The sequence below is a fragment of the Microtus ochrogaster genome, assembly GCF_000317375.1.
Source record: "Microtus ochrogaster isolate Prairie Vole_2 chromosome 6 unlocalized genomic scaffold, MicOch1.0 chr6_random_2, whole genome shotgun sequence".
In the NCBI taxonomy this organism is placed as follows: Eukaryota; Metazoa; Chordata; class Mammalia; order Rodentia; family Cricetidae; genus Microtus; species Microtus ochrogaster.
In genome coordinates, this window is record NW_004949095.1 from 1,485,790 (window position 1) to 1,495,204 (window position 9,415).

General features: G+C 42.0%; 1 protein-coding gene across 4 annotated transcripts in view; it reads right to left on the minus strand.

Annotated features, from left to right (window-relative positions):
* Positions 1-9,415, minus strand: part of Rgl1 (ral guanine nucleotide dissociation stimulator like 1) — a 273,124-nt gene that overhangs the window by 139,416 nt on the left and 124,293 nt on the right. The gene's annotated exons all lie outside the window — the stretch shown is intronic.

Here is a 9,415-nt window from a genome sequence, read left to right on the forward strand (position 1 = left end):
AATACCTTAATCAAGATCAGAAATACATATACATATAACAAAATTGACCTTAAATTTGAATCACTAAAGCAAAATCCATATCAATGCAAATTATTCATATCTATATCACATCTTCCTTTAAATGTAAAAGAACATTTATAAACAATATTTGGGAATATGGGCACAGTTATTTCTCTCCAAACTGCTTCCTGCTGTATGGGGGCGCTGTTAATCAGATATTTCAGGGTATAACCTGTGTGCTAGGTTCATCTCAGTCGTCAATTGAGTGAAGTAATTTTTTGAGGGTGTTCACAGCAACCTTTCAGAAGGGCATGGTCTATCATACCATATTGGGATGGAAGCAATCCACAGGGTGTCATCGTCTGTGAAAACAAAAGAAGAATCTCTTTTCCAAAGTATCATATCCTTAGATCCAAATTCTGAAGTCAAGGCATTTTCAAAATATCTATGTTGGATTAGTTCAGCAGCATTTATAAACAAATATCTTTTGGTATCTGTTGCTCCTTCCTCAGCATTCAAACAATTCAAAGAGAACATAATAGCATATAGAATCAAGATTCTCATTGTATTTTCCATCTTTGTGCAGCTTTATTTTAACTGTATTTCATTTATTTTTACTTTTAACTTTTTGCTTTCTGAGACAGGTTCTCTGTATATCTTTGACCTGGAATAACTCTGTAGACCAGGCTGTCCTTGAACTCTCAGAGATCTGCCTATCTCTGCCTCCCAGGCATTGGGATTAAAGGTGTATGCTACCACACCTTGAAGTCACAGAGTTCAACTTCGAGGTCAATCTACCTCTGTCTCCCAAGTGCTGGGATTAAAGGTGTGTACTACCACACCCAACTACTCTCTTTCTTCCTTATTTTTTTTTATTTTAAGAACTTTAACTTTTAGCCTGCATATATTTTTAACACACTGTAAATCATTTAGAAATTTTCTTTGTCTTTGAATCTCTCTTTACTGTATATCTCTCCTTTTGTGACCAAATGAGTCTTTAATTACGGAGTAATATGGGTAGGATTAAAGCCGTGGCTTTGGCAGCTAGATCCAGCCCATTCCTTAGCTTTCCAGCCTCATGGCTGAGGTACTGGCTATAGCCATGTTTATTGCCACAAGTCTATGGCGTTTCAAGGTCCCTGCCAGCAAGTAAGTTGCAACATTATGTCCACAGACAACACTCAAGTCCTCTCTCTGTAGTCGGCCCTCCTGCATCAAACAGAGTTTGCCCTGGCAGGACGGCCCAGAAAGCTGGCATTTTAAAACAACACAGGTCTTTTCCTGCTACTGCTGAAAACAAACAAGCATTCAGTCGGCTTTTATCAACACCATTTAAATGTTTCGTGGCAGGACCTCTTAAGAGCTGCAGGGTTTTGCAGCTAAAGCTGAGTCAGGAAGCCTCTCTTAGATGAGAGCACTTACTTGCCTCTAGCAGGCAGAGCAGACCCGAGAGATTGCTGCTACCAAGAAAACATGCTTTACTCTCTCCCAAGCTTTCTCAGGCTTTCAGTGGATTCAGTTGTCCACACGTCTGGGCGCCATTCTGTAGTAGGAGCTGCGGGCTGCGTTCCTGCCACCCAGCTCCCAGCCACTGGCTAGCTCATGCCCCAAAATAACGACACACAAATTGTATTCATTTAAACACTGCTTGGCCTATTATATCTAGCCTCTTCTCTGCTAACTCTCACACCTGGACTAGCCCATTTCTTTTTTTTTATTAAAGATTTCTGCCTCCTCCCCACCACCACCTCCCATTTCCCTCTCCCTCCCCCGATCAAGTCCCCCTCCCTCATCAGCTCAAAGAGCAATCAGGGTTCCCTGACCTGTGGGAAGTCCAAGGACCTCCCACCTCCTTCCAGGTCTAGTAAGGTGAGCATCCAAACTGCCTAGACTCCCCCAAAGCCAGTACATGCAGTAGAATCAAAAACCCATTGCCATTGTTCTTGAGTTCTCAGTAGTCCTCATTGTCTGCTATGTTCAGCAAGTCTGGTTTTATCCCATGCTTTTTCAGACCCAGTCCAGCTGGCCTTGGTGAGTTCCCGATAGAACATCCCCATTGTCTCAGTGTGTGGGTATACCCCTCGCGGTCCTGAGTTCCTTGCTCATGCTCTCTCTCCATCTGCTCCTGATTTGGACCTTGAGATTTCATGGACTAGCCCATTTCTAATAATGTGTGTAGCACCCCAAGGTGCGCTTACCGGGAAGATTCTAGCCTACGTCCATCCTGGGTTGGAGTTCATTGCGTCTGCCCTGGAGAGGGGAGCATGGCCTCTGAGCTCACTTCCTCTTCCTCCCAGCATTCTGTTCTGTTTACTCCTCCCATCTATGTTTTAACCTATGAGGGCCAAGCCGTTTCTTTATTATAATTAACCAATTATGGACCTTCCTCCATCACAAGGAAGGAACAGGCATTGAAGGGAACTAGTGGAACATAGACACTCCAGTGTGGAGCAGAGCTCAGTTACCCAGAAAAACTCCAAAGAGCTGAGTGCTTCAGGCTGCCGTCTACAAAGCCAGGAGGTCGATAATAATGGATGTGTCCCCGAAATCTGAACACTGAGATCCTAACTCCTGGTAAGCATAGGAAGCAGGACTTTGGAGGTCCTCAGGCTGTGAGGGTGAAGCCCTCATGAGCAGGGTGGATGGTCTTGTAAAGGAGACCCCAGAGGTTCTCCAGCTTCCCGGCCCCGTAGAAACACAGCAAAATGTCAGTTGTCTGTTACCTGGAAGAGGAGCCTTATGGGAATCCAACCAGGTTGACACACTGGTCGAGAACTTCCCACCTCCAGAACTGTACGAACGAACTGCCTGTTATTTACAGCCTGGGTCGTCCGAGCTGCTATCTAATAGCTGTCTAACATGGAAAGTCAGATGGCCAGTGATGTTTGGAGCAGCTCCGATGGCCCATCAGCATCTGCTTACAGGAGCTGTAGAGCTGTGCTCTCTGACTACTCTGTGGTTTGTTAGGAGCTGAGGTTGCTGCCCGAGTCAGAACTGGCTAAGGTCAGAACAGGAAAGTAAGTGTAGAATCAGGCAGGTTCTGAAGCTTATAGCAGCTCCACAAAGAGATCAAAGAGCAGAACTGGAGAGAGACTAACTGAACTTCAACCTTATTCTGCCCCTTCTCAGCTACTTATCTTAGGGTGTGTGCTTTAATCTCTAATCTTCAAATTTCTTATGAATAAAATGAAGATTTCCTGGGGCTGTGATGCTTAAATATGAAAGCCCCAAACACAGTTTTTATTTATCTTTGATATTCACATTCATTCATAAATATTCATACAATATATTGTGATTATATTCTTTCCCCTCTCCCCAATTCTTCCCACTCTGCTACTGGTCCACCTTCACGTTCTTTCAAAACACAACAACAACAACAACAACAAAAGCCACCAAAAAAATCACAGAGTCTGATTTGCCAGTCACAGTTCTTAATATAAAGGTGGGGTCCAGTCAACTGTACTTTCTCTCCTTTTTACAGACTCCAGTGGATGTGCATTCAGTCACAATACTCAGTTCTCACTACTGTTGCTGTCAACTTTACTCATCTCAGAACTCATGCTTCAAAGCACTTTATGCATTAATAACTTCCTAGCAAGTAAATTTTTGCCTCTTGGCCTCATATGGAAATTTTGGCAGACAGAAAAAGGAATTCCTAAGAATTGTATAGAAGAGTCGGGTTCTGCCATCAAACCCCAGCCTTTAAGTTCAACAAAGAGCTGGCTCCTCAGAATTTAACAACACACTCCCACTGCTTTTCCAAACTGTCATCCAGTTTTTAAAAGATCCCCTTCTTCCTGTCCCTAGGATGAGTATGATTTAATCTCCGAAGCACGCATGATGAACACATTACTATTCCCTCCTCCAAGAACATGATGTATCAACGCAGAGCCTGGTCCCTGAGCTGGATAAAGAGAGAAAGGTCATGTCCTGTTTCCATTCAGGCAGTCAGTACTTCACTTTCACAGTCTGTCTCTGCCCCCTGGCCACAGAGAAGAGTGCCTGTTTTGCTGGCCTCCTCACACATGCAAAAACTGAACACAGATAAGTCGAGTGTTTATACAAACCCACTAAAGAGTCAAGCAGCAATACCACAAAAATCTAATATAATAAGAAACCAAATCACTAGAACGTAATGCTACCTCCAAAATGTATCAAATGACTCTCCCACAAACACAAAAATGACAACATTTTGGTTTACATTACCATTTAGAGAAACAACATATGACCATTAAATCATGAAAAAATTCACTAGTCAGCCGAGTATTTATTTCAATCTGTGTCTAGCAGGATGCCAGTGCTTTGAGGTTTATAAGCGAAGTAAAATTAAGATAGAAGGACACAGTCTCAAGGATAGACAGTCTTGCTGGTAAAAGAAAATTACCATCTTGCAGAAAAAGAACTGCCCCAAATAATCCCTAGTGTAACTTTGACTCGCACAGTGAGGACAGAGAAGAGAGCAGGTAGTGTAAGCAATTGTGGTCTGGAAGCCTTCTGGGGCACTCCACTCAGGTCTAACAGAGACCTGCTGGAAAATAAACCTAACCAAACTTGCCCAAAGCCCTTCATTGACTGACTCCCCAGGGACCACAGGACACTTTGAAACTTCTGAGTGAGGAACACAGGCTTCTCATACACAGTTACTTTGTTTCCTCTCCTGCCACTCCTCTTCTGTTATAGGTACTCAGGATTCCCTGATAGAAGTCTTTAAGTTGAGCTAATTTCCACTTTTCTCTTCAAAATGCACTTGGGTACCACTAGCTATGACGCTTGCTTTCCTGACATCCACAGCCACACAGTGTCTGCTCTTGGAATACTGGTGGGCACGTTCATTACAATATCTAATACACTGACCTTCAATTTTCAATTTATTGAATTAAGAAAAATAACAAGTCAGTTTAATACACACACTAAAAAAGTTTGATAAAATAAAACAAAATATCTTAAGCTTGGTGTGGTGGAACACACCTTTAATCCCAGCACTCAGGAGGCCAAGACAGGGGGATCTCTGTGAGTTTAAGATCAGCCTGGTCTACATATTGAGCTACAGGCTATGTAGAGAGACCTGCCTCAGAAAAAATAAAATAAAATATCATTTTCAATACATTGATAAACTGTCAAGAAATTCAGATCTCTCCAAAGCCAAAGCTTAGCTAGAAGTAGAACCCACAAAGATGGGCACTGAGGTTAGCGTCTATCCAGTAGAAGGCATTGGCCAAGTCAGGCAACACTTCGCTTTTCTCTGTGACGTCTGTTTAACTGTCAACCAAGCTTCACTGGTACTTGTCATGGTACTGTACCTTCACTCAGAGTACTGCCCCAACAGACATCATCCTTCACACCCCCACATCCACGTGGGGCTTCGCTCTCCGCAATTAAATACAAACTCGTATAGGGTGTGACATAAGTGAATTAAGGATCAGACAGGGATAGGGAGAGAAGAGGGAAGAGGGATAGGGACTACTGGGAGGAAAAGCTAAAACTAAGGGGGATTTGAGGGGCCTTAAACCTAATATCCTAAAATATATGCATTTTTTAATCTAAATGAAATCACCAAATAATGGGGAAGACAGAGCTCCAACTGGACATCTCTTGTTACCAAGTGAAGCTTCCAGTACCAGGCTACATCTAATCAAGTTCCTGGCCTAAGAGGTCCCATGGGAACCCCCAAAGAACCCAGGCTAAACTGACAACAGGACCCAATTGCTGAAGACAATACTTATACAATTCATTGAATATGATAGAGAGGTCAAGCTAGTGCCTACCTAGAGCCTTCACCTCTATGGACTAGTGTTCATGGTTCTGGAAAGTATTCTGCATGAAATCAAAGAAGGGTAAACACCAACCCAGTTACAAACCCTTTGATCTACAATGGTGATCTCCCTGCAAAATACACTGGTGTAATAGTGGCACAAAGCTTGTGGAAGTAACCAACAATACCTGATTTGAGTTAATCCCCACTCTTGAAATGGAATCCATATGCAATACTGCTTGGGTGACCAAGAACCTGAGACTAAATAGCCCAGGGACCAAGAGAAAAACCAAATACTACTGTTCTGCTAAAGGAAGATAGCAATAAAATGACTCCCATTGTGACATTCTGCTGTATTCATAGATCAGTGTCTTGCTCAGCCATCATCAGAGAAGCTTCCTCCTGCAGCAGATGGGAGCTGATACAGAGACCACAGCCAGACATATGCAGTGAGAGACATTGGAATACTTAGATCAAAAGAAGATATCTCAGCACATCCCACATCATGTATCTATCAAATCCCTTCCCTCGGGGCTTAGGAACCTGCAGAAGAAAAGACAGAAAGAGTCTAAGATCCAGAGGGATGGAGAACACTAGGGCAACCAGGCCTTCTAGACATGGCAGGACCAATGCACATATGTTCTCACAAAGACTGAGGTAGTATGTGCACAGGGCCTTCATGGTTCTGCACCAATGGGGTCCCAGAGCTGAAAGTAAACACACACCCTCACCCCTAGCACAGAAGCTATCTACAACTGATAGCCACTCCAAGGAAACAAACCACGCATCAGGGTAGGGGCCCGGCACTAGATGGCCAACACAGAGTGAACAAAACAGTTAAGTCGGGGCTTTATAGTTTTTGAATCTTACAGGTCCTTTGCTTATCTATTATAGTTTCTAGTTTTGTGTTTTTATGGAAACCGTGTGCGCATAAACGGTGTTCTCTGTGTCTATATGTATTTTTATGGAAACAGTGTGCACATGAACAGTGTTCTCTGTGTCTGTATGTGTTTTTATGGAAACCGTGTGCGCATGAACAGTGTTCTCTGTGTCTGTATGTGTTTCTTGTGCTTTTTCTAGTTGGTTGTTCTTGGACATTCCAATTTGTTTTTATCTTAATTATGGTAATTATTATTCCTTAGATGTCTGTTTTCTAACAAGAGACAGAAGGGTGTGAATCTGGATGGGAGGAGAGGAAACAACTAGGAGGAACAGACAGAGGGCAAACTGTAATCAGAATATATCATTTGAAAAAAATCTATTTTCAATAAAATAAACAAAATAGATTTCCATTGGTAATGCTATCAAAAACAAATGGAAATCCTCCCTGGAGGAAATTTCTTTCATTCCCAAGAAAAAGAACTTCAGCCAAAAACCATACCTTATGTGAGGGCAAACAGACAGAGCAGAGAATAGAATAATAAACGCACAGTTTTCGAATTAGAATTAGAACTTTAAAATCATTACACTTAATACTGTTAGAGAAAAACATTATGGAGTCTCCCTTGCCTCCTATCTGTATTACTGTATGTGTAAAAAATTCCAGGACAGGCTCCAAAGCTACAGAGAAACCCTGTCTCGAAAAACAAAAACAAAAACAAAAAATCAAAGTCTCAGATGATCTTTACACAGACTAGTCTTAAGGAAATTTGAGGGATGCACTAATGCCTGTCACTAAATTGAAGGACAAGCTTGCTTACTGCCTGCTAACAGAAAGCAAGACTCCAGATCAGTGTTCACATCCTGTGCAGGTATCGACTTAGGCCACCTCTGTCCCTCTTGGAGGAACCGGACAAAGGAGCCAGAACAAACTTGTGCACACTCTGGCTACAGCTTTTACTGTGCAGGAAAGTCGTTCACTGTCCTCCAGTATGGGGGAAACTGTGGCAACTAGAGCAAAATCTCAGCTCCTTCCTGGATCTTAACCCATAGGACTTCAAAGAGAAAAATATGCTTAGGAAGTAAGAGGCAAACAGATAACCACACTTTGTAAACCAAAACTCAAGAAGGAACTTTCAGAAGTAAAACACAGGTTAGTGATTAGGATACAGACATGAGATTCCTCAGAACGGACCACAATGTGAAATAAAATACAGTAATTCTGAACGAGGTTGGAGAGCATGAACAAAAAAATGAAACAGAAAGTATGAATTATGTAGCACTCACAATGAAAGACATCAATTCGTGTGTGTGTGTGTGTGTGTGTGTGTGTGTGTGTGTGTGTGTGTGTGTGTGTAGGAGAGAAAGAGAGTCTTGCTATCTTGTAATTCTCAGAAAAGTCAATACTAATGGAAAAATAAAAGCAGGTTCAAGCTGTCAAGTGACATTCACACACAAAATAAACATAGAATTAATAAAAATGTTTTAATTTTTAAAGCAGTCTCAGATAAGACTGAGATGCCAAAAAAATTGACAAGCAATAAAGAAAATTTTATTTTATATCAATTAGATTTGAAAAATTATAAAATCTATTAATTCTAAAAGTTGACAGGCATGTATAATAGTGGAAATTTTTGCATTCTATTGGTATCACCACTTTAGAAAAAAAATTGACAAGTTTTAAAATAAATAACCCCCAAATTTACTCAACAGGTATTAAAATGGAAAGTCTTACATATGGGCATGTGTAGCCTCAGCTCAGCATATCCTTCCGAGGTCTTCTCCTTCCATCATCATTTGCATTATTATATTGTGTTTATTATGAGCACCCTGCTGTTAGACACATGAGAAATAATATTTCTGAACCTTGCAGCTGAGGCCCAGGCCCTGGAAGCTTCCAGGCGAGCCGTCTGAAGACACTCTTGTCTTCCCAGGACCATTTACCAAGCGTTCAGTGTTTTCCCTATCACATTTCCATACCACATTAGCTGTTCTGAGGTTCTAGGCTTGCCTTCTCCCTGAGATGCTCTCTCCTTCTGTGATATCCCAGCTCTCACTTCAGTTCAGAGGAGTCAGGATGGGTAAATGACAAGGCCAGTGAAGGGAGGTTTTCCCAAGCTTGGTATCAAGTCCATCCTCATTTCCAATCTTCCTGTCACAGTCTCTCATTCAGCTGTGCCTCAGGGAGGTGCTTCTTCAGCACCTCATCATTACTTATGAGCATATCCCAAACACACAACAGAAACAAAAGCCAAATATATCGTTTCCACGAATCTCCCACTTTCTATCTTCTACACACAACACATACAAACACACAAATACACACATACACACATACATAAACAAAAGAGCACAAAGCACATACACATACAAATACACACACATACATACACAAACACAAACACATGATACTAGCTTTTGTTGAGTCTTCAATAAAAGGCTTGAGAAAGAAGAAAATCCCAGAAGAGCAACCCTGGGAGAGAAGAGAGGAAGAAGGCTTTCATCTGTACCAGGTGGTATCCGAGAGTTCACAGGGCAAGTTACCTGCATATCAATGTAAGTTATAATTTTATGCTTTGGCTCTTAGTGCTATTACCTCCTTTACCTTATTCACTGTGTCATCAATAAAGCCCAGTGGACATATCTTTGGCTTACTGGCCTCCAGTCTTAGCTGTGTTTGTGGCCCCTGACATATCTCTGGCTTACTGGCCTCCAGTCTTAGCTGTGCCTGTGGCCCCTGACATATCTGTGCCTTACTGGTCTCTAGTCTTAGCTGTGCTGTGG